Source organism: Stegodyphus dumicola, chromosome 8 (genome assembly GCF_044657685.1).
Source record: "Stegodyphus dumicola isolate Sdum_Otavi_A_Nest chromosome 8, ASM4465768v1".
In the NCBI taxonomy this organism is placed as follows: domain Eukaryota; kingdom Metazoa; phylum Arthropoda; class Arachnida; order Araneae; family Eresidae; genus Stegodyphus; species Stegodyphus dumicola.
In genome coordinates, this window is record NC_140775.1 from 178,289,794 (window position 1) to 178,317,105 (window position 27,312).

The 27,312-nt window shown below is 35.1% G+C and overlaps 1 protein-coding gene across 4 annotated transcripts in view; it reads left to right on the plus strand.

The window, feature by feature from the left end:
* Positions 1–13,716: 13,716 nt before the first annotated feature.
* Positions 13,717–27,312, plus strand: part of LOC118179726 (cytochrome P450 2B11-like) — a 38,590-nt gene continuing 24,994 nt past the window's right edge. The window contains exon 1 of one of the 4 annotated variants that reach the window (XM_035348890.2): positions 13,717–13,945. The gene's annotated coding sequence lies outside the window, so the exon portion shown is untranslated. The remainder of the gene's footprint in view (positions 13,946–27,312) is intronic. The other 3 variants (XM_035348891.2, XM_085822797.1, XM_085822798.1) reach the window with 3 other exon arrangements.

The window sequence follows — 27,312 nt, forward strand, 5'->3', positions numbered from 1 at the left end:
TATATAGATCATGCCTACAATCATGACTTGTTTACATAATTTTTTTTTACAAACAATTGTCAAAAATAGAAAATATAAAGTAATAAAAAAGACATAAATAACTCTGAAAACAAAAGAAAAATATAGCTTCATCTGCATACTTATGCGTACTACGTACTTTTAGATATATCTGCATACATTTGCTGATACATTGTCAACTTATTTTTCTCAGTTCATTGTATGCAATTATGTGTGTTCTTACAATAATTAGTTTACATGAATTACATACTATGATACTACATTACATTGTTGATACTTTACCAACTGAATGCTGGAAATTAAAGATGTAAACAAATTTAAGAGCTGATGCATTTACGTCTCAATATCCACGGTTGTATGAATATTCTTTCGAAAAAATGTACAAATGATTTCTGCGATACAGGGAAATTTACAAAGGAGCAGAAAACATTACAGGCTGCATGAATTTTATGTAATTTACTCTACGTTCTCATGTAAGTTACTAGAGGTTATTTTAAGTTTCTAACAGTTATTTTAAGTTTAAACATACTGTACTGTCTATTATCGGTTCCCAGCTGTTGTTCTCTACCAGATTGAGTTTTTAGTATCGCGTTTTATGCAAATAAGTTAGAAGAAGTTGTAAGGATTATGTTAATTTTATTAACAGTTAAATTTTAAGTTAAAGTTCTTTTCCTGTCAAATTCTTAACTTCAACTTACTACGTCCGGCCAGAACGTAGTTTTGGAATCTTGCTGAATATTTAAGGAGGAGGAGCGGTATTTAAATTACGAAGTTACCTGCAGAGTCAGAGAGAATCAGAGTTTCTGATTTATGCGCGTCTGCCTTTTTGGCCACTCTCTATCTCAATGCTGTTATTACGCTCGGCCGTACTGAGGCCCTTGCTAAGCTTCGTAGTCAAATATGTTAAGGGGCCAACTCGATTTCAATCTTGATAGCTTCGGCTATATTTCTTTAGTTATTCTTAGTTTTAGTTTAACTCTTAGTCTCTTAAGTTCAAACCTAAGTGAGGGCTTTGTTTGTACACTCCCAGGCGGAGTTTTGTTAAATCTTATTGGAGTAATAAAGGGTTAGTTACCCTTCTATCTTGTTTTTTCTTGTCACCCGAACTTAAGCGATTATTCGCTTATCAGTTCTTAAGATTCTTCACTTCCAACATTAACTTAGAATTACAAAGTGAGGAACTCTACAGAGTATTTAAGGAAGCTCAGCTTACTTCGAGAGAGATAGCTTTAGGAGTCATTAGTGGCGGGTGTTTGCCATTTGTCTACTTTGTTCTTAGGACTTGTGACGTCACGAACGTGCCAGTAGTAAGAAAAGTAGCACTGGTGATGCATCAATTTCTTTATTCACAGCACAAAAAGCCGCAGATACAACATTCAGTTAACACTTTAATACAGCGGTGACCAACCTTGTGCTCGCCGATCGTTTTGTATGTGTTCGCCGACCGCATTAGGTATTGTGAACAAAAGATATTTTAAAAATAACCATTCATTTATATTTCTTAATTGTTAAAACATGGTAAGCATTTATAGTCATAAGAGATATCTTGAAAGACGTTATAAAATAATTGATTGTTGACTGATGAACTTGGAATGCGAACATGGAATCTTACTGCTTCATTCCGATGTTAGATGGCTCACCAGCGGAAAAGTACTTCAACGATTTGTAGAACTTCTTTCGCCAATAAAGCAGTTTTGGGAATCCGGAAACGAAAGTTATAAAGGATTGGATGATAATAATTGGTTATCCGATCTGTATTTTTTCATGGATATAACAGCTAAACTGAACAAACTGAATGAAGATCTCCAGCGAAAAGAAAAAACCCCTTTTCAATGGATTGGGACTGTAACTGCTTTTTAGATAAAGTAAAATTTGTGGATAAATCAGATGAAAGAAAAAAAATTTCACCCATTTTCAGAATTTATCCAGTCATATTAATAGCCACAAGGCAATTGAAACAGAGAAATACTCGGAAAACCTAAATGCACCGAAAAATAATTTTGAGCTCTGTTTCTCTGATTTCCATAAAGTTCAACCAATATTATTATTCATCTTAAACCCATTTGCCAAAATTAATATTTCAGATGCATCACATTAGATTGGAAATATGTTTAACAAAAATGCTGGTGTTTTGAAAATGTGCTCGCGATAGGCCAAAATGTGCTCGTGAGAGGCCAAAGGTTGGGCACCACTGCTTTTTAATAGATATCCGAGTTGGTGACATGATCAGAGACGTTGAACAAGATGTCACTCGTCATTACTGGACGAATAAGAAATCTCCACACCTTTGCTCGATGGCGTACCTTCCCAAATCTCTCTTCGACAGGCGACGAAACCACATCTGTTATACTTGAGTAAGCTCATTACTCTGCAACATCATTGCCATACAAAGTTCATTATAGACTGACTCCTTCCGCCTCCAGATTTTGCTTTCCTCGAACCATGGAGGTAAGAAAGGAAGGAGTGGCCAACCGGCACTAGAAGTGAAGCACGGCTTCGAGGCTTCGGTCACCAGATGGGGTGTTCTTTGTTTACATTCGGAAGCTCGCTTGACAGTCTTCTGATAGCATTTCGACACATGACAGTTCCATACAAATCGAAAAAGGGGCACTATAGTGTGATGGATAATAGCAATTTGTATAGTTTAGTGACATTTACGCAAAATTCACATCTTGGTTATTTTTCGATAACTAACAACAGCGATTTTGATTATGAATTTTTTTTATAAAATTCTAAACTGTTGAACTACAAAAATATGTAGTTTAACAAAAATGTTATGCTTAAAGAATGAAAAATACCTTACGGTACCTTTAAAATTGTATACGTCTTTCGATACCCTTGATAGAGTATTCGCTACTTTTATTTTATGTTCCAAACGCCAAAATGTTTTACATAAAATAAATTTTTTTCACATCCGTATATTATTGTAAACATGTACCTTTTTAATTTTTTTGGAGGAGAGGCTTTACTGCTGCTCATTTTAAACTCATCGTTTTAATTTTATATATCTGAAAAATAATCACTTTGGGCTTACACGTTTTACTTATTTGGGTTAATTAAAAATAAAATCCTTATTTTATTCCTTTTCAGAAATGTTCAGAGAAAGTTAAGTAACATTTAAAGTATTTCGCTAATTTCTAATAATTCTCTAATTTAAAATGAACCGAACAGAGCATTAATTGTAAATTGACTTATATTTTTCGATTTAAAAGATGCCTTAGAAGCCAAAAAAATCATGTCATATTTAAGAAAGTATTTTAGGAAGAAGCTCTATAAATAGAAAAGAAATAATGCATAATTTTAATATTAATAATACAATAAACTTTGATCTTAATTTTTGTACCTTAACCGAATAAAATCGAATTACCTTAAATTTTTTTCTAATGTTATAACGTTGCGCGCCTCCAACTTGCACGCAACCAAGAGGTGACTATGAAAGCTGTATAAAACACAGAGTCTTGTAAAGGGTTTAAGTCCCTTTTTATTCAACGTAATAAATTACAATTGCGTCCTCTTGACGCTTACAGACGGTGCCAACTCGGCAGTCAAATAAAAATAATAACCTGAAAAGAAAGTAAAGACAAGATTCTAACTACGAGGTTCTCTAAAATAACTAACTCACCGCGTTTTACAATACCGCTGCTAATTCAGCAGACTTGAAGCTCACTGGAACGATTAACACTACTTCCCGCTAAGTGTCCCGCTAAGTTCCTTCTCTTGTAAGACTACGGTTTTAAAATAAAAGTATGCAACATCAGAATCCACGAAGTCCACCATCGTTTGAAAATTAGCTCCTTAGTGTGAGTAAGATGGTTTCCAAAGTGAGTAACTTTGAAAATAAAGCCAAAGGTAAGCTATGTAAGCAGAACTTTCAGTCCAAGATCAGATGCGGCAAAGAATAAAGTAAGCTGTAGCTACACACAAATAAAATGTCAAATAAAATAACTTATAAATTACAGAATAAAGTGAAATGTTTTACACAGATTCGTAGCTGCTCCATCTTATACAGCAATTACTTCTGACTGATATTGAAACTTGATTGATTTTCTATATCCGAAGGAAAAGACTGGATTATACTATGTTATTAAGATAAAACACACGAAAGCTGTCTTCTTAGCTGTGTCTAATTTTCAGCAAGAGAGTATATTTTAAGTATCTCCAATCTGCAGATATTCCACATCTCCATACATTATCCAAGATTTGAAAGGAGACATAAGAATAAAAGAATAGAAATACTCAGAAGATCTATTGTAGATTATGAAGTTTATTGCTCTTGAAAGGCACTGTACATAACTAAAGTTCATCTGAATAAAAGAGAACCTATTTTGAGAGTGAGAGTTTATTTGACGAAGAGATTCTACAGTTTCATTTTTCAGCTTTTTGATATTTTACAAAGATAATTTTTAAAACGGTTCTATGTTTTATATTGTTCTCCGAAAATTCTGAAAAATTTTCTGAAATTTTTTTACAGGAAGAATATAGGAATCCCTTTTGTGGAAAATCAAAAATTCCAGAAGAAATTTCTGCAACAGCCTTTCAGCAAACTGTTCTGTAGTAAATGCAATCCATTCCATTTCTTAAACATGTCTGTATTCGTCTTCGTAGGTGGCCTCAGGCCACGAAACACGGGTTCCTGGATCAGAGCTCTATCCTAAGTATGTGATAAACGTAGCATGAATGTAACAAGGTATGTGATAAACGTAGCATGGAAACAACATAACGTGAAAACAGAACAACATTTCAGGTAGCAATTCGTTGTAGGGGTAAAAACGATAGCAAATTGTTCGTAATAAACGCTATACGAAAAGAAGCATGTCAGTCGATGTCGAAGCTTGTATGTAATGCACCGATGGACAAGTGGGAGCATTAAGATGGGTCAAATGGTACACGTGACTGGACATGTTTAAGGACTAGCTGGCGGAAGCTTAGCTACTAGCTGAAAGTAAGGAAGTCTATATTCGCCTTTACTTAACAGAGTGTCACTCTTTTGGAAAACATAGATTAAATTGAGACTCTAGAAGACTAAAGCGAATTATCGCTGTGTTGACTCTGAAATGGAGCCTAGCGACTTATTGCTATGTTCAGTAAAAACAATCCAGTGTAAAAGACCCTTTGATTAAAAATTCAAATAATTTAACAGAGGATACCTCTTCTGCTTACAAAACCGGGCAGCATTTACGGCGTAACTTAAAAATAAGGAGTTTCAAATTAACTAAGTTAAATCTTAAGATGGCTCGAAGGCTTACACGCAGAAACAATTTATGCATATCGCCAATTTTGTTCCAAATGTCGCCAAATGGGCGATTTCGTGCCAAATCTTGCAACCCTGCCTCTCCTTGTCATTTTATGGCAACCCTAAACCTGCTTTGCGGGGAAGCTGTCTTACCACGTGGTGGACATTTCGTAACAATATTAAGATAGGCCCAAGGGCTACATAGAAACGATTTATGCGTAAGTTGGCTCAAGCCTACATAGCTCTATTGGCAGGAGTAAAGCAATGCCTAAGACAGAATGCTAACATAGAATTTCGACTAGGAAGCTACTGGTGGAGCACGCTTTTTCTAAACAAGCTGAAACCTTCCTTTAAATACTACCTCAGTCTACCTCATTTGAATATACGGGAATTAAAATTATGCAGGAAAATGGAAAGGAAAAAAATGACAGTATAGATTCTGAATATAAAATAATTAATTAGATAAAATAAATAAACGGCCTTTACAACTTAATGACCTTTTCTTGCGGTCCATAAGCATAATTGTTTTTGGTCTGCACCTATTTATAATTTCTCAGCATTAAAATGACAGATTGTCAAGAACCTTTACGATAAACCATTCACATTACAAGCCTCTATACTGAATATGCTTTTAGTAACTTACTTTCGTGGTAATAAAACAAATATTTTTATTTCGAAAGATAACAGGACAACAGAAGTCAGAGATTATTTCAGGCATTTATTAGTCATATCTTCTACAATGCTGTATTTATTGCATGGGCACTGTCCATGCTACTATGAGTATTAGCAACGCGTATTTGCTCAAATTGGGGTGCAATCTCCTCCCCTTCTTCTCAGACTTCGAAAACTATAACCGTTTAAGCATCTTAATTGTGCTAAACATTTTCTAATGAATGTAAACCTTCTTACTTCATTAAACAGTATCGGGTAGAAATATTTTTATTAGTTTTCCATAGAATGCAAGCATTTCATACGAGTAAATTTTTGAATTTTCTGTCTTACATTTTAGAAAATGAAAAATAACCCCCTAGTATCCTTAAAGGTAGACCCTGGGAAAGAATAAGTATTAGGTAACACAATCGAGTTTCAGGGATTTCAGCAAATCGAATTTCAGGGATTACTATTTTCAGAAGGTTACATGATAAGCGTATGTTTTTAAGATCTTCTATTTTCATCCTACTCCCTGATGCACATAAAAGGTGGCCATTTGTTACAGAATACATTGACTTTGGATCAAGCATCAGTAGTAACCATTCTATACACAAATGAATCCCGTTTAAGCTTAACCCACTGATTTCCGACATACGTTAATTTTAGCAGTGGCGTAGCTAGAACTCTTGGGCCCCAGTGCAAAAAATGTTCCTGCCCCCCCCCCAAGAAAATTTACTGTGCTTAACAAAAGAGGGGAAGAAAGTCTAGATTTGCGGAGACTTTTAAATAAAACCCATTAGGTTTTACATGCAAGTATATTTCGAGTTTCTATATAAAATCTGTGCCAATCCAAATTTCTTTGGCTTAATTTAGCAAGCTAGTAAATAACTGGTTATGTTATAAACTGACAGACAACATGATAAGTAAACGTATAAAAAAAGAAGTTACACTAGTATCTGCGCTCTGTGATCTACTGAGCTTACGAACATGACTTATGCACTAATATGTATGTTGTAAATAAGAACTTTTATAATGTAAATGATACATTTGTTAAATATAAAACATATTTATCATAAATTTCATAAAGAAAACTATTTGAACGTACAATTTTTGTAGAAAATATGTATGGTAATGTTCCCCTCCCCTTTTTTTTTTTAAGAAAACTTTTTGGTACACTAAACTACTCGAATACATGATTTTTGGACGTGTTTTAAGTTATGTAAATGTAGTTCAACAGGACATTCATGGGCCCCCTAAGCCTTTGGGCCCCTATGCGACTGCATTCCTTGCATACCCTAATTTACGCCACTGAATTTGAGGCGAAACAGATAACCCGCTACTTAGCCTTCATCGTACAAAAAAGGGAGTATAGCAGGTATAGACAGGGATCATGTTAGACGGACGCATCAATCCTTATGGTCTTTGACTGAAGCTCTGTGACAGGATCTATACTTTAATCACATTGAAATCTAGCTAAAATTGGAGCAACAAACGTCCAAGTATCATGAGTTTTTACACTAAGAGTTACTTTACTTATTATATTATTATTTATTATTTAAGAGTCTTATAGTAAGATTTGATACTAAACATTATAGTATTACTCTTATACTAATTACTTGAGAGTCTTATACTAAGAGTTGATACTAAACACTTTTAATGCACGTAATATTTATTAGCCCAAAGGGGCGTTACACCCAAAGGGCTATTAGTTTCAAAACGGCATTTTGCGTCGTTTCACTTTCTGCGTTGGTTGGTTCACTTTTCAAACTGTTGCCACCAAATATTATCGCCATGTATTATATTTAAAGAAACTAAATAATGAAGGATATGCATAAATGTTTCTCGCATTTTGAAAAAACAACGATATGTAGAGCTATAAAATTTTCAAAAGCGTAGTCTTCCAACAGAGCATGGGCACTTTAAAGCACTAATTTCGAATTTGTTTTATTATCTATTTCAAATTTTGTAAAACTTTAACGAATTGTTGATTAAACAAACGCAACGATTTCAAAGCGAGCAATGGCGACACTCTACGGAAGAAACGTTTTTGTCTGCAGCGCGTGAGACTGTGTATTGGAAATTCTAAAGATATGCTGTTTTTAAATATTTTCTGATATTGCTGTTGAATTGAATTGCATGTGGTTCAAGCAAGAAGAACATTATATTTAATAAATGAATTTAACACATAATACGTTAAAAAAAACACCCTTTTGCGCGTAATATAAAATTTGAAAGCTTTCAGTTTCTCTTTTCTTTTTTGTAAGTTTTTTTCGTTAGCAATAAATAATTATTATAAAGAATTGTAAAAATTGCTTTAAATGTAATTTTATTCATTGAATTTCCAATTGTAGTGATGTTTCCGCTCTTGAAATCATCATTCATGATAAAGTATCCGGATTATGTTATTGATCCATAATCTTCTTTATGTAAGTTTAACCACTTATCTAACTCCCTTATCCCATCTGGTATTAATTATAAGATAAAATCTATTTTGACAACTAGATATTTGAAGATTTGAGACAATGAGAATATTATTAAACTGATATGTCAAATGTACTGATATATCACCTAATCGATCATTTAAAATCTGAACTCTGAAGCTATTTAACAATTATATCTCAGCATGCGATTTGGAAGTTATCGATTACGCATTTTACAACTCTTCTTTGTTACAAGATATAAAATACTATCTAAAAGGTACAGAAAAAAAATATGTCTTACTCAATGACCTATTTATATCTCTAGTTATGGTTCAACTTAGAGTGGCAATAATATACTGTGTGATTTTTTACTTCATGGAAACAAAATATCGCAGTATTGAAAGATTATTATTCACTTACTGCAGACTAGCAACTCATAAATTAAGAATCATAAAGTCTTTCAGAAGACTATAAAAGATATCTAATTCCTTCTTTCTTCATGCCTTCATGGTGTAACTGAAAGTACGCTCGACGCATATTCGGGACTTCCGGAGTTCGAACCCCGGCGAAAGCACTGCAGATTTCTTCAGCTTTCTGCCATCGAAAGAGTTCTAAATGGCTCTACAAGTGGCACCCGAACTACAATGTGGTATACCAGCTCGTCACCACCAGGATTTGGTGAATGTGTCCGCTAGTCCCCATTCCCACTTTAAAGGGAGGTGTATGAAAGGCATTTTCTTCCTCCTTTCTCCATGCCTTTGTAGTATAACTGGGAGCACGCTTGACGCACACTCGGAAGGTCCAGAGTGCGAATCCTGGTGCAGGCATTGCAAATTTTTCACGTTCCTGTATCAACGTAACCTAATGATTCACAAAACTATTTATTCAGTAATTGCTCATTACTTATTGAGCTAGCTAGGTCAGAATCTACATTTATGCAGTTGTTAATTAATTGATATTGCTACATTTATTGATATTGCTAATTGCTTACATTTATGCAGTTGTTAATTAATTGATTATTGTTGTTAATTAATTGATCAATATTTATCTCTGCCAATTTTTTTCACCTTAGATCTTGTTTCCGATCTACTAATAGTAAATTAGTGGAAACGCAATTTAAACCAACGTGTTTATAATTGGAAGTTAAAATTCTTCACCTTAGTTTTTATCTTAAAGTTTTATTTGGAATTTTAACAGCTAGCTTGAAGAGTTGTAGAGACATCATGTATTTTTGAAGCAGACAAGATGAAAAATGAGCAACGACTTCGCCGGGACTCGAACCACAGGCCTCTCGAATACGCGCCAATACAATTCTAAAATTATTGCATACAAATTTACTAAAGGCATTAAAACCTTAACCGGAAGATAAGGCAACATAATTCAATCATTTTTAAGCAAAAAATGCTCAATTTACAAACATATAAGAATAAAGAAATTGAGATCACTGAGCCAAGTAATAGAGTGAATATATATTTTTGGAAGTTATCGATTACGCATTTTACAACTCTTCTTTGTTACAAGATATAAAATGCTATCTAAAAGGTATACCAGTTATTATTAAAGTATATATTTATATATATACTTTTGGTGGGGCCGATTGCATCCAAAATACGAGGTGCACATCTACATGTTATAGCAGTCCTATATACAAAATTCCAACGTTCTGAGGCTACTCGTTTTTGAGTTATGCTAAATATATACGTACGTACGTATGCATAGAAGCCACACTAAATTCTTTTCAGAATTCATTTTAAATTAGTTTTAGAATTTTTTTTGGGGGGAAAGAGTTCTTTATCCTGTCCTTACGTACAGATGTCACGCAAAAACATCGTTAAATTGCATTCAATAGCGATGAAAGTGGATATTTAATTAAATTATGAGGTCTGAAACTTTTCGGGATTACAATACTTCCTTTTTACTTCGTACAAGGAAGTAAAAACACACTCACTCGGTGCTCACAATTTAACCACTACTTGTCGCTAAGTAACTTCAACAGAAAATAGTATGTATAGTCATAATAAGGTAAAGAGTGACTACACGACTGGCTTCTTCTTTATCTCAACCGCTAAATCGGCTGCACGCGACAAGATTTGGTCATTCCCTGCTCCGTGAATTCAATCACACTACAGGTCCATTACCCCTTTGGGCACTTCGTGGAGGCTCCACTATGGGCCTTCCAGGGGAGCAGAGCACCACCTGGATGACATCCGGCAGCACTGGTCGTCAATTGCTCCAGCCAGTCGCATGGGCGAGCCCGTCGCAGAGGGCCGTTACCCAGCAAACCGGGGAGGAACCCCCCGGGCTACGGATCCAACCGCTCAGGACATGCCAGACCCTTAAGGCCGGCCAATGAGTGACCTTTCCCGGGGCCCTTCAGAACCACCAAGTTCATAAATTTTATACCCCCGTGGCCGAGACTGCCGAAATACAGATCGTAGCCAGTAGCTTCGCAGAATTACCTACGTCGACGCCCGGGGGGAATTCGGTTGCACACAGCAAAGCCGAGCTTAAACTATCAATATCATTTAAAGACAGAGGCTAGCAGCAACTGTTCTTTTAACGAGCTACTTCATACACGCGGCGTGAATTCGAAACTAACTCTCCTACCGTGAACCCTTAACACTGCTGCTTAAGTACTATTTCCAACCCACTATTAGATTTGCACATACGTCATTAAATTTACATTCTGGCAGGATATTGAAATCAGAAGGGAAAGGAAAGTTTCTTTAGCCAAAAATAATTGGTTAGAATAAAGTAAGGTCTAAATTGGTAAGTGTTATGGCAAAGAACTTGTGAATAATTGCCAGAACTTAAAAATGCAATTTTACTAAGGAAATACCATTGTCATCCTAGCTGAAAAGGCCTAATTCATACATAAAAGAATAATTTACTGAAAAGAAACTAAAATGGATGTGAAGGTAGCTGATATTTCAACGTTTGTTAGGAAAATGATTGTTTCATTTTCTATTTCTTTGATATGCAGGATGTCCTAATCAAATGCATCTATTTTAAATATTCGATTAAAAACAAAGTTTTAGGGCTACGAGGGCAATATTGGCCACATGTGAGAGCTGAATTCGTAGAGTTTGCTGACAATATTTTTTTGTCGCGTCTGAAGCACCTGCTGAGCCGACAAACGGCAAAATGGCATCTCCTCAAGAGAAGACACAAATTGTTCTCTGGTATGTAAAACACAAATCCGTAGTAAAAATGCAAAGAATGTTTTAAATAGTTTATAAAAGAAATCCACTCCAGGCTAAGAGCATAAAAAAGTGGCACAAAATGTTTCTCGAAACGGGAAAAGATCCGGAAGTGACCGGTGTTTACATTTTGATTCAAGTTTGGAAGAGGTTCGACAAGCTTTCGTTCGGTGCCCTCGTCAGTCAATCAAGCAGCAGCTTCTGAATTATCTATGCCACGATCAACTATTCATGATGTGCTGCATCGGAAACTGAGTATGCATGCATATAAAATGCATATTAGTCAGAAACTGCAGCCAAAATGATGGGCCGTAGCGTGCAGTATTTGTATAACCGATAGATAGGACGCGGCAGCCCAACTGGCTGGCCACCAAGATCTCTGGACATGACTCCTCTCGATTTCTTCTTTTGGGGCTAAGTGAAAGATAAAGTCTACTTAGAGAACACCCGATATATTGAAGACCTTCGTGCTTTCATAACCGCGGCTATTGCTGCTATGACTCCGGAAGTCCTACACTGGACATGGCTGGAACTGGATTACCAGCTGGACATTCTCAGGGCTAAACTTTGTGAGTATTGGTATCTAATTTTACAGTTTCTTCTGCTTTTAAAATCTCTGTTAAGTAGGGGCGACCTCTCCAAATTAGGTACATTTGATTCAGACACCCTGTGTTTTAACCATCCTCAGATTTCACATCGCTGTTTCCGATTTGCATCTTTCCTTTCGAATGATTTATCGTTACAGTTAGTCCTTCATAACTAGGCTTTCAAACGTAGGGTGTTTCCAAATATTATAAAAATATTATAGAATTATTATAGAATATTATCGAATTGAGCTCTAGATCAATTCGTTTGGCCAAAGACAAGCCTTGACAAGTTTTACAGCTATCCCGTCCAATGGCCCCCTGTTAACAAATGGTGTCCGCCGATAACATCGCGGCAAAAACATCGCGGACGAAAACGTCGCGGAGAAAACAACGCAAGGCGAAAACGTCGTGCTACAAAACATCGTGGGAGAAAACATCGCAAAGAGAAAACATCGCAGTTTTAAAACATCGTGATATAAAACATCGTTGTCGAAAATAAAGCGGTTCAAAAACTTCGCAATTTAAAAACATCGTCGCCGAAAATATCGTGATAAAAAATAAAGTATCTATAAATCATCGCATGACGATAACATCGCAGACATGCTTTTTTTCAGGTTTTAATAATTATAAATGGATATTCCCATAATGATTTGTGAGCAAAAGGTTTAAAGAAGCATAATTTTTACTTTCACATTTTTTTATTAACTAATAAATTTTTGCTCAAAAGGTAAGAAGGAAACTTAAGCATAGAAAATTAAATGCAACTTATAGATTATACTTTTCATGAAAAATTACCAGTAAAAACTTTATAAAAATGATTTATTAATGGCCTTTGTTAGTTAACTATGTCGGTTTAAAATTCTATTAAGTGCTATAAGTTGCATTAATTTTCTATGCTTAAGTTTCCTTTTTATTTTCTCAGCAAAAATGTATTAATTAATAAAAAATATGAAAGTAAAAATTATCCTTCTTTCCATCTTGCGCTCACGAATCATTATGGGAATATCCATTTACAGTTATTAAAGCATGTCTGAAAAAAGCATGTCTGCGATGTTATCGTCATGCGATGATTTGTAGATACTTTATTTTTTACCATGATATTTTCGACGACGATGTTTTTAAATTGCGAAGTTTTTGAACCGCTTTATTTTCGGCGACGATGTTCTCGCCTTGCGTTGTTTTCTCCGCGACGTTTTTGTCTGCGATGTTTTTGCCGCGATGTTTTCGGCTGTAACCTAACAAACTATGTTCTAGATGGTTTCCATTGTTGTTCGAGGCATTGTAACCTACTCCTGTTTGCTAGGAAAGAATTATTAAAATCCAAACTTCAGCGACATTTTAAAACATTCGACATATAGAATACTCAGTATTAAATAGTTATAAAGAAAATAGCAGTTTTTGAACAGTATCTTCTATACGAAACATTCAGTTTTTCGAAAATTTCGATTTGTATAAATGTAGTGCTAGCGAAACTTTCACCGGATAAAGAATATCAAGAACTTGCTGATAAGAAAAAAACGAAATAGCGTTTGATATGCTGCAGTTTATTATTTTCTTTTCACGTGATTACAACTTATTTTTAGAGCAGCGAATGAGCTTTAGTTGACGTCTAACAGAATGAGTAGAAAGATGGAGATTGACGCTCAAGGACGAGATTTGCACTCTGAAAGTCCGCGTGACATAATATTTCTAGTCGCGGTTTTCGCTACATAAGATATGGACAGCAGATCCGTTTTTTACTGGTGCATGTGTAACTGCTGAGAATTCTTCGCCTGAAATAGACAAATATTTTTCCTCATTTGGATACCATTTGCAACATCGCTTGACAGGTGAGGTGTAAGTATTTAAAAATTATTAAGCCCTGACAATTTTACAGCGACATTAGGTATTTTCTGGAAGCAGGAGAAGTGAAAAATGAGCAACGCTCTCGCCGAGAATCGAACCAACCTCTGGAATACGCGCCCACCGTGCTGACCACTACACTAGGAAGGCATGCTCAGAAGGTGGGAGAAATACCTTATAATTTTATAATACTTTATAATTAGCTTATAATTACGTAACAGGCTGGCCAACCCATTGATCATGAGCAATTCATTTATTAGATTATTGATTATTTAATGAACCATATCTAAAACAACAACCCGCGGTTAAAGAACCAGCACTGCTATATAGCAACATAGATTTTACTATGTACTGCAGTCAATTATAAAGCAATTAAGGTTTTGACTTTTCTTAGATATGCTTGCATTTTTCCCCTTTAATTTCAATCAATTTTTGTAATTTTACGTCATTATATTTTTTGTTTATTTAAACAATTTTGTAATTTTGATTCTTTTGTTCAAAACGTGCGTGATTTGCTAAATTAAACACTTTTAAATCCTACTAAGTATATTCATTTTACTTATTCATATATTAGTGTATATTTAAAATAAAACGAAATATTTGTATCCTCTTTCCTGTCGTGCCTTGGATCTGAGAGACGTTATGATACGTTATTTTACGTAAAAGTGTCACATGACCAAAATTTAAAGCCTATTGCTTGATTCCTTTCTTAAACAGAAACCATAGACCAATGTCTGTCATTCGAGAGATGTTTAGTTCGGGCAACGTTTTTGAAATACACCATTTGGAGAATTTAAAAATTAACAAACTAATCAAATAGTTATTATTAACATTTTGATGGCAATATGGAAAGTTCGTTTATGTTATTTCGAATTTCTATCATTTTTCAAATTATAATCTAAAGAGGTTGTTAGATTTTTTTAGATTAAGAAACATGAAAAATTACCTTTGCTGTTGCAGAGATTCATGTTACGATCTTCCAGCTGCTAGGTGTATGTGCTAACACTTCCATTCAAGAATGTGCAAAGAGAAATGCTGTAATTCTATACATTCTCCCCAGTTTTAAAAGCAACTTAGAAAAAGAACGAAAACAGTTTCAATAAATGCAGAAAGTCGCAAGTTATCGTTCAGTGCATTTAATTTCGTGCGCCATTGTAGTGATTAATAGGCAGTTCCGCTGCAGGCAGTATAAAAAATAAAATGAACCCTTCGCAGAATTTGATTCTTTTAATTGGTGTATTGACTTGTTTAACTATTTAGGCTACGACGGCACGCAGGGGGAACCCGATAATTCCGTAGAAATGTAAATTTTGCTTTATTTCAAAATGGAAAATGAGGAATGAAAATCTTGAGACATATGAATGAAAACTTTGACCCGAAGACAAAAGAAGGATACACTTGTCTGTTGTCAGGTCCAGACTATATGTGAACGAATTCTTTAAGCACATTCCACTTTTTATATATACTATCTAAGTAACCGCAGAAAATTTGCATCCAAATTAGGAAATAAAATGTATATGTTACGGTGAAACACCGAAATCTGAAGAATGTCGACTTTCACCGGTGAATGTCAACATTCACATAATCGCTTGGTGTATGTCCGAAATATTTTCCAAATACTCTTATTTCTGACTTACACCGGTCAATGTCGACATTCACCATGTACTAATGGTGAATGTTGAACATATAAGAATATTATATTTCTTTCTCCGTAATTCATTCGCGAAAAAACGCACTTGAAACTCAGAATAAGAACTTAAGAATATAAGAACTTAAAACACACAGTACATTCAAAATGAGAAAGGATAGAAGTTATAAACTAAACAAATTATGTGATTCAAATCTTATTTATTGCAACAACTTAAACTATTATGACACTTTGAATTGCACAAGAGGCCCTTGCTTTTACAACTGCATTTATTTGTGTAACACTTCCTTCTGGAATGGCAGCGTGTACATATACTCCTCTCTTTTCGACCTACACCAGAGCATATCTGTGATTGTCGACATAAACCGGTGAGGGTCCGAATCTACAAGAATGTAAAGAATTATTCGATCTTTCACCGACGTATTTGGTGAATGTTGACATTCTCCGGTGAAAGCCGACATTCTCCATTTTCGGTCTTTCACTGTAACATATACATTTTTATGTCCTTTCGATTACATTAAAATGACCAAAATTTCAGAGTTTAGGAGAGAATCCTGCATTTCAATTCAATACCTCGCTTAGAGATTTGCGCAGGAAAGTGTCCTTGAATTATGTTAACGGTCACGGATTTTTATAAACGCGAGTGACAAGAATTTCCTTACTCATGGTTCATATGGTTACTAAGAAGTTTTATAAAATCGGAAATATGTTAATAACCGAATAATTTTGCTTTCTGTGTACGCGTTCCTCAGATTCGCGAGATGCACAAAAGGACTAGTTCAGAAAGGAATTTCTGGATTTGTATTCCAGCTTTATTTCTTACTTCGATAGCTAGGTTAAGATACTTTAGTTTGGCAAAACACAGAATGGCTACTTGTTTAAAGGTAGAAAAGTCTTCGCTGAGGACATTATAAGAGAAACTGGCTCACATTCACGTTACGAGCCATTTAAGAAAAACCAAAGCCACAAAAAACAACCATCCAGCCGGTCCATTCGCCTATGTTTCAACCTGGGTCGACAGAGAAGTATTCAGTGGTTTTAACCACACAGCCAATTGGGGCGGGAGGGGCTTGTACTTGAATAGAACAGAATGTTAAGACTTAAAAGAAATCCTGTCTTCCGAAGAAAATATGTTGAGGAAAGATAATTATATGATAAAACAGCGGTGCCTAACCTTGTACTCTCCAGCCCTATTAGGTACTATGAATAAAAAATATTTAAAAAATAACCATTCTTTTATATTTCTTAATTGTTAAAATATAGTAAGCATTTATAGTCATAAGAGATATCTTGTAAGACGTTATAAAACAATTGATTGCTAACTGATGAACTTTATAGCGAATAAGGAATCTTATTGTTTCATTCCGATGTTAGATGGCTCAACGGGGGAAAAGTACTTCAACAGTTTGTAAAACTTCTTTCAACAGTAAAGCAGTTGTTGGAATCCGGAAACGAAAGTTATAAAGAATTGGACGATAATAATTGGTTATCCGATCTGTATTTTGTCACGGATATAACAGCTAAACTGAACAAACTGAACGAAGATCTCCAGGGACAAGGAAAAACCCTTTTTCAATTGACTAAGACTGTAATTGCTTTTCAGATAAAGTTAAATTTGTGGGTAAATCAGATGAAAGAAAAAACTTTCACCCATTTTCAGAATTTATCAAGCCATATTAATAACCAAAAGGCAACTGAAAAGTAGAAATACTCGGAAAACCTAAAATGCACTGAAAAATAATTTTGAGCTCAGCTTCTCTGATTTCCATAAAGTTCAACCAATATTATTATTCATCTCAAAACCATTTGCCGAAATTAATATTTCAGATGTATCACATAAGATTGGAAATATGTTTAACAAAAATGTTGGTGTTTTGGAAATGCGCTCGCGAAAAGCCAAAATGGGCTCGCAATAAGCCAAAATGTGCTGGCGAGAGGAAAACGGTTGGGCGCCACTGTGATAAAATATTATTGCTGTGATTTAAATGCTGTATATTGAAATATAGGAAATACCAAGGTATATAAATCTCCGCATATAAACTGAAATTGAACGAAAAGAAAATCGAGAATTTCTCCTTAATCAGAATAATCAAGTTTCATTTAAAATATGTAACATTTAACAAGTGATCACCGACTATCGGCAACAGTTGTAACGGTACGTATATATTTCGATAATGAATATAGCGAAGCATTCATTGGTGCTACTTACAAATTTGGCAATAATTTGAGTTCTAATACATAAAACCGGTATTCATGTTGACCGATAGAAATATTCTTTTAGCCAGCCATCTTCACAGAAGACAAAATTTTAAATGTGGAGTCTGTTTTACAATACCTTGTAAGAAATTTGAAAAACGTAACAAATTAATTGTTTCAAATAACGAATTAAGCTTTGACTAGCTTCCTATTTCTTTCATTTATCAACATTATCTTTCAAATTTTCCTGCGTTGGCGTTGGAAAATTCTGACCATTTTATATCTATATTTCTAGGATTATTTCTGACTTCTGCAATAAACGCGAAAAAACAGCGAAGAATTTCCTTTTTATTTTCTTCTCTCCCTTCTTCCTAGCTTCTACGACTGTGTAACTGTAACTTAAAACGGAAAGACTTGAATGATGATCTTAAAGTCGTCTAGCTAAACAAACGTCGTGGAAAAAAATCACAGCTCCTCTTACTTCCGCATTGGATCGACTCAGAGAACCCTTAGGACTAAAAGGGTTTTTCCGGGGAATCCTACCCCACGCTTAACAAAATATTTATTCAATGGTATATAAAGTAGATCAATATATTATAGGTACTTTGCGTAAAGACATCTAGATTAAGTATTGTATCTATTAGTTAAAAAATATTAATATAAATTTAATGTAATTTACTCATTAATAGCATTAACTCTTCTCTTCAACTTTTGAACAGTATTACCAGCTGTGATAAATTAGTTATCGAAACCCTAATAACTGTTAGTTCACTTAGAATTAGAGTATTGATATCTGCTTTGCTTATGTGCGCGCTCATCATGGTTTCTACAGAAATGAAAGAGCTGATTTCTTAGCTAAAGATGCCTTAAATTTACCCATTGATATCAACATTAGCATTCCAAAGAGTTATTGGAAGTCCTTTCATTATAAAAAGCTTTTAGCTATGTGGAACGAGGAATACATTTCATCTTGTAATGAAGTCACCAAAAAGTTCCTTCCTTCTATTTACCATAGACTGAATTCCGAGTCTTTCCTCTCGTTAAATTTTAAAGTGTCTCAGTTTTTATCTGGTCACGGTAAATTTGCAAGTTATCTGTTTCGTTTTAATCTACGATCAAACAATTTATGTGAATGTTCAGAAAGAGTTCCTCAGGATGTGGAACATTTGATTTTCTCGTGCCCTACATTTGATGGCCCTAGATTATGCTTACAGAACGATTTGAAAATGTTCGGAGTGACTTGGCCAGTAAACTTATCTGTTTTCGTGAAGTCCAGACTGCTGTTCTCTGCTTTTGTTCGCTTTATTTATGCATGTAATTTTTAATGTTTATTTATACATGTAACCTTTAATGTTCTAGTTAACTTACTTCTGTAAGCCCCGTGTTGTACATATGTGGTGCACGGGCAGTCTGTATGTTCTCAAAGGTAAAAAAAAAAAAAAAAAAGAAATAGCATTAACTCGTATTCTAGGTGTCACATAACTTTGCATTGTATTTACTGACAGGGATGCACTTGCCTTTTTTACGGAAACTGATGATTTCTAGCTCTATTGATGTTATCTGAAGTCGCATTTCATATTCTGCATTTAATTTGTTCTATATTGTATTGTACACAGCAGAAGCTTGCCTTTAGATCATACAAGCAATCATGCTATAAAGTATTTATCCCGCCTTCTTAGCATGCCTTCGTAGTGTAGTGGTCTGCACGCTGGGTGCATATTCCAGAGGTCCGTGGTTCGATTCTCGGCGAAGGCGTTGCTCATTTTTCATGACTCCTGCTTCCGAAATAACCTAATGTTTCTACAATACAAATTCCGCTGCGAGCGTGAATCTATTTTGAATACACATTGGCTGACCATCGAAAAACCGGAGCTGTTCTCCTACATATATACTTCATTGCTGACGTCGCTCCTGACGTTGGAAGCGAACACACGAAGCTCCTGTTTTAATTTTCAAAGATAACTAAACGGTAATTTTGTATTTTTAGGTAGTAAACACTAGTCAACTATGTAGTGTGAGAGTTTTGTAATTTTCTTTTCAAATTTTTTGACTGGCAGAACCCAGATCACAGTTTGAAGACCTCTGGTTTAAAAAGTACTTATTCCTGCATCACGGTTTTCAACTTTCAAGGTTTATGACAAAAAAAAAATAATAATAAGATTCATAAATAGGCTGACCAGATTTTTCTGACGACAGTGAGGCATATGACACCTATCACGAATTAAGAGAAGCTAATGAAAAACAAGAGGATAAATAAATTTTTTTAAATAAAAAATCCGAAAGCTTTGAGATTTTAAATTACGCCCAAAGTGTTTATTAACCTTTTATGTGTTACCATTACTTATTAATATAATGTTCTTCGCACTTATACTACTTAAAATTCAATCCGACAGCCATATAAAAAAATATTTAAAAGCAGCCTATATTTAGAATTTTAAACAGACAGTCTGGCGCGCTGCCTCGTGCGCTGAGGCTGTCATTCTCGTGCGCTGAGGATAAAAATGTTTTTCTGTGCAGTGTTGCCATTGCTTGCATTAAAATCGTTAAGTTTGTCAATCAGAAATTCGTTAAAGTTATAGAAAATTTGGAACAGATAATAAAACAAATTTGAGATTCAAAATTCAGGCATCCAAGGGCCCATGTTCGGGTTAAGGATTACGTTATTAAAAATTTGATGGCTCTACGTACCGTCCTTTTTTCACAATGGAAGGGAAATACATACATTCATGTAGATTCTTCACTATTTTATTTCTTTAAATATTGTTGCGTTCTACGGGTTCGTGGATTTGGATTGATTGATGAAGTATCAAAACACAATGTATTCGTCAGTATTATACAGAACAGTTCTAAAGACAGGTTAGCAGTTGTCGAAAAACTACGATAAACACGCTTAATTAGTCAGCAACACAGCTTTCAGGGTATAACGGTGAAGACAGCTTCACGGCAATGCCCTAAACTACAGGTCCCGACTCGGCCGATCGCTGTCGGAGACTTCTGCTGAACTCAACGTACTCTAGCTACCATCCATTGTAAAACTCACGATGTTTCGACGATATACTGCTACTCCGCGTACAAGCAGTGTTTATATAGCTTTTCGGCCTGCCTCCCAGAACATTCTGGGGCAAACTGGTAAGATTTCTTTCTAGAATGTTCTCGTTGGCGCCAAATCTGGCAACCCTGCCTTTCCCTGCCATTTTCTGGCAACTGTAAACCCGCTTTGCAGGGAAGCCATCTTCCCGCGGCTGGGCATTTCGTACCACAGCCCCCTCCCAAAGACTGCATGTTCCAGGCAGTACAGTCCTTGGTCAGAAGCCAAATTCAATACAAATGAAAGGTAATAAAACAAACAAATAAGATAAAGAAAGAAACAAATATTTACACTATTTAGAAGTTATATGCATAAATCAGCCGCATTGCAATTTTAAACGTATTTCAGTTTTGCATATCACAGACTGAAGATTCAGTCTGCTTAAGCTGTACATAGCTTCTTCCATCTCCGTATCACACGAATTTTTAGATGGTTCAGTTCTTACTGACGGCGACTTCGTAACTCCAGTATCAGTTTCTCTTAACTTAACAGTCACATTTTCACTTTCTTCCTTCTTTACTTCAGGCACTTGAGAATTATTTCTTCGCCTTTTTCAGATGCTTTCATAGCCACTTCTTTTATTTCATGTTTACAAACCGTATTATCACTTTCTTTCATTTACACTTCACGCACTTGAGAATCAAAAGCTTCTTTACCGTCTTTCCTTTCTTCATCTTTTCGATCTCTTTCTTTAATCTCATTAGACGTTTGTTAACCCTTTCGCCGTCCTCTCCTGTCCGCGAAAATTTTTCCCCAGCGAGTCCTTTGTTTTTCGCAGCGTGTAATGTTATTTTTGCATACATACATACATAAGTTTCCATACATAACTTTCGTAGTGGATGAAGGTAAATGAATATTAAGTAAAATTATAAGAAAAAAAGTATAATGGAAAAGTAATAATATCTCTGCTTATTTCTAACAGCAGAATTAATTTGATAAGGTCTGATCCAGGCGGTGCACTCCTCCCATTTTGTTGTTGTAATCTTTTACAATTATTGGTTTTTTTACAGTTCTTTCCTTGTTTCAACATCAATCATAGAGTTATAATGGACTGTACTCATCAAACGTATACACTTCTTGTCTCTCCAATTCACAACCTCATTTTTCCTCGTTTCTACTGAGTTGACGTTGAAGATCTCTCACTGTCTTGTACATTATGTAAAATGTCCCGAATATTCATAAACGCCGAGGGGGGAATTCTATTAGAAATAGAATGCCTGATTAGTACTGCTCTCTAGGAGGTATTAGAACAAACAAAAATAAAACCTCAAACAAGTTAACCTTTAGAACGTTTTAAACGCTTAAAAGTTTTAAAATGTAGAAGAACGCTTGAAGGGCGTTACGGCCTCCCTGCAGAAGTTTCACTTGAATGCGCTAGACGCGTTACGGACGACGAAGAGGTTAAGGAACAACTTTCTTGATCTTTCTCAGACACTTCACCATCTACTTCCTTCATTTCTTCATCCCCTGACTCTTCAAATGCCACTTCTGTCATTTCACCATCTTCTTTATGACTCCATTTTCATCTGTTGGAGTTACTCTCGGAGCTTTCCTTGGCCGGCTTTTATTTCCCTCACTAACGTTTCTTGTCCAACCTTCATGTCTTCATATCCGGCTTTTATCTCTTCCAGTCCAGCTTTTACAGCTGTTAAGACGTCCGTCAACTTTATTTCCCCCGACATGTTTTTTTTTCCTGTAGGTGGGTCAGTGGCATTCACTCGCAAATCACACGTCTGACACCAGATGGTGCTTTCTCCCGGCTCGCCAATTTTGAGAGATTGATGATAACACTTGATGAAGAATCAAGGCACAAATATTTTTGGCAGTATTACACAGAGCAGTTCCAAAGGCAGGTTTACAGTTTTTGAAAAACTACAACAAACACGCTGAATCAATCAGGAACACAACCTTCAAGCTGTAACGGTGAAGACAACTTCACGGCAAAGTATTAAACTAGAGCTTCCGACTCGGTCGATTGCTGTCGGACACTACTATTGAACTCAACGTACTCTATGAGTACTGTCCACGATAAAACTCACGATGCACTCGACGATACACTGCTATTCCGCGTACAGACAGACAGACTTTATATAGCTTTTGGCTTGCCTTCGAGAACATTCTGGGAAAAAACCTGTAAGAATTCTTTCTAGAATGTACTTGCTGCATCTGAGGCGTATCGCAAAATTTTGTCGCCAAATGTCGCCAAATAAGCGAATTGGTGCCAAATTTGGCAACCGATAACCCGCTTTGCGTGGAAGCCATCTTACTGCGGATAAAAATTTCCTTACAGTATGATATAAAGAGACAATATTTGGTGGCAACAATCTGAAAAGTGATTAAGCCGTTTATAGTGATTCAACGCAAAATCTCGCTTCGAGATTAATAGTCCTTATGAGCTAACGCTCCTTTGGGTTAATAAAAATAAAACTCAAATCTTAAAGGATTCAGATCTTAACAATTGCCCAAAAGGGTTCTTTAATGTTTCATATAGTTTATCAACAGGGATTACCGATAAAGATAGCTTAGGCAGATTGGCGAAGCATTTCGTAGGATATTAGACGAATATGCATTTAGACTAAAAACGGGAAGCTAAATGCTTTCTGTATATTTCAAAAGTGAAAAGATATATAATTTAATTCAAAAAAAATATTGAATATTTTTAATTAGATATTCATGAATTAAATGCATTTTTATTTAAAACAATGAGAATAAAAAATTATATTAATATTCTTAAGAACTGCATCTATAGCTTTTCAACAGCCAAGTTGGTTAACTAATAACAGTTTAATTAAACATGAACGAATAATATCTCGCGTTTTTCCAATAGCCATAGACTCGAATGAAAAGTGAAAGAATACACTAACAGGCGATCACGAAAAATCGTATTTCGACACTAATAGCTCATTTGAGCTAAAAGGGCTTTTTTAATACCTTGCAACAACTGACACACATTTTATCAAAATTGATTTGTTATGGGTAGTTTATGTAAAGACATAAAGTACCTACATTAAAAAAATCTGATGTGTACACCACATGACTTCCTTATATTGGAATATTAAATTGGAATTTTAAATTATACGCATTTTTTCTTGCATTTCATTTCAACTTATTGGATTGAATTAAATCTACTTCGCCGACAGCGCATAAACCACAGTAGAGTAAATGCATTCTTTAAAAATTCACTCTAGTATTTGTTTACCATAGCGACACTCTGGCACTAGATTCACTTAACAGTATTAATAATTATATAACAGTTAACTTATATAATAATTATATAACTGAAACTAAGTTAACTGTTATATAATCCAATAATTATATAACAGCTAACGTATATATTTCGTTCATATTATAACTCATAATGCACAAAATTTACATCATTTAAAGAATAGAATTACCTAATCCATGCCACATGTTCTATTCAAATACTATAATAAAGCTAGAATGATGTATAAAAGAAATTAAGCAAACAAAACAAAAAAGAAACAGTTTTTCACAGACGATTGAGTATTTCTCATTTAATTAATTCAGTTCTCACTTCTCGAGAAGGCAAAAATACATAAAAACTCAAAATATCTATATTAAAATTACGAAGTAAATTTCAAACACTTATTTCCTCGAAAAAATTCCAGAAAGAATTAAGCATGATTTAATTGGCAATAATAAATGAATGCGTTATCTTTGTTGTTGCAAAGCTAAGTTTCTCTAGATTGGCAACAAATCCACTAGTCTCCTGTTTCAAATGTAAACATCAATGGCCGCCATTAAAAACAGGCTTAGCGGCAATTAAACAACTTTAAAATTGCCGATAATTCTAAAAATATTGCACACAGATTTACTAAAGGCATAAAATCCTTAACCGGAAGATAAAAACAACATAATTCAACCATTTTTAAAGCAAAAAATGTACAATTTACAAACATATAAGAGTAAAGAAACTGAGATCACTGAGCCGGGTAACAGAGTGGATATATATATAAATATATTTATATACGTTTGGTGAGGCCGATTTCAACCAAAAATACGTGGTGCACATATACATGTTATAGCAGTCCTATATACAAAATTTCAACGTTCTGAGGCTACTCGTTTTTGAGTTTTGCGAGATACGTACGTACGCACGAACGTACGTATATATGTTCGTACAGACGCCACAAAACATTCTCTTCAGAATTAATTTTAAAGCAGTTTTATAATTTTTTTGAAGGAAAAGAGTATTTTATTCTGTCCTTATGTACAGATATCACGCAAAAACATCGTTAAATTGCATTCGATAGCGGTCAAAATGGATATTTTCGTTGAAATATGCTGCCTGAAACTTTTCGCGATTACAATACTTCCTTTTTACTTCGTACAAGGAAGTAAAAAGGACAATCAAATATTTAGAAGCCTAAAGTATTTTATTAAATATTTCTAATCCTTTTCGATCAGGAGTGTTTACTTAGAATTTGTTGTCTATGTTATTGACAGACTTAAATTATCACGTTATTTAGCAATAATATGTATGATGATTATGAAAACCTTCTTTTACTTTTGATTTTACGTTTTTAAATTATCAAGAATTATTACAAAATAGCTGCTTCTGGGCTATTACATGTATTCCCATTGACACCAGCTGCAATTCGCTCAGTAATCTTGCATGTCCAGCTGAGCAAATTTGAAGCAAATATTATTGCATTGCACTCACGATCAATCAAGTAAAACACAGATTACCGGAAAACAAGTGTGATCAGAAAACGGCTGCGTAAAATTGTAATCAAGCCACGGGTACTGCAAAAAATTAATTACTGACTATACTTATTTAGTTCAAGTGCAAACATTTTATACTTCAATTTGTGTACGACCATGAATAAGAGTTTCAGCTTTAAAATGAAAGAGGTCGGCCATTTTTCGCCATGGGATCCAAACATTTCGTAATTTAATTTTTACAATGATTATAAAATTTTCTTAAATATAAATATAGACACCAGGGAAATGTACAAAAATTTAAATTTCGCAGTTTTTATGGAGGACGGAGAGACGAGATTTTCGGCGCACCAAAATTTAAAGTTAACTTTAGGTTCCACTAGGCAAAAGACACTGAAGCTGATGCACCAGTTGATTTAATTCACTGTACTACTAAGAGTTTAAAATGTAAACAAATAGCCGCCATGTTAATGGTGTCTAGCGCCGCGTCACCTTGCAGAACTTTAAAAATTGTTGATAATTCTACAATTATTGCATGCAGATTAACTAAAGGCATAAAAATCTTAACCGGAATATATATACAACAAATTCAATTACTTTTAACCCTTTTCCAACCAGCCGTTTTCCTAAAAAATATGGTGAATTAGGGCTTTAGAAGGTCAAATAGAGGAGGAATAGCAATATTCTGCCAAAATAAAAATAGAAATTATCTGTGGGGGCAGTTATGGAGGTGGGAAATATGTCTTTTTAGCTGGAACACATATGTCCCAATGATGTTGAGGTTTAAACCGCAGAGCTGGCTTCCGCTCCGGATATATCTGTGATACCCATACAGAATTGAGTGCCAACCCAGCAGGGAGCTCACCAGTGGCCGAGCGGTTAAAGCCGCTGAACACTGGTAGTTCGATCCGGGGTTTGAGTCCCGGGAAACGGGCTAGCTGCATGGGCGTCTTCGTGGTTTTCCCCATGGGTAACGTAAATACGAGTCAGTTTCCCTCAAAAAGACCTCCACGGGGCATCCCTCCCTTTCCGTGTAGCGCCTAAGGGCGAAGCACGTAATAAGAAAAAAAAAAAACAGGGATATGCCAGAGAGGACCATCCCACGGTAATATAACTCCGTGGAGACGGCAAATTTAATATTCTATTTCTGAAAAAAGGGGAGGCTTCACAACAGGAGCACGGTTACGGGGCCTTTGAAGAGTTGCTAACATTCTATTGTCATACTACATAAATAAAGTAATAGGGGATTACGAGTGAATATGAAAATACTTACATTGTTGTTGCATTACATATGATTAAGAGATACAAGTGCGCAGATTTACATAGAATTACAAAGTTAATAATAAACATTCATATGATATTGGTACAATTATATACATAGAAATTCAAACAATACATAGAGAAATGCTAGTGGTTACCACCAATAGGGTACAGACAGAACAGTGTAGGAGCTTTACGAGTATACATTAGTTGAGAGTTATGTACTGTGTGCTGTAGTTCATATGCTTGTGCACACCTCCATATGAAGGTGATGCATTACAATGTAATTACCAGTTGATAGTCAGAAGTGGGTAGCTGTGCAGTAGCTTATGTCTCTAATTAGTAAGTTTTGATGAGTCGATGTTGGCCATAGTCACTGAAATACGATGTTCGAAGCCAGCAAATGTTTGCCGGTGTGTATACACTGACGATATAAAGTACAGAGGTGACGAGATAAAGTACAGAGACAAGTCAGTTCCCTATTTC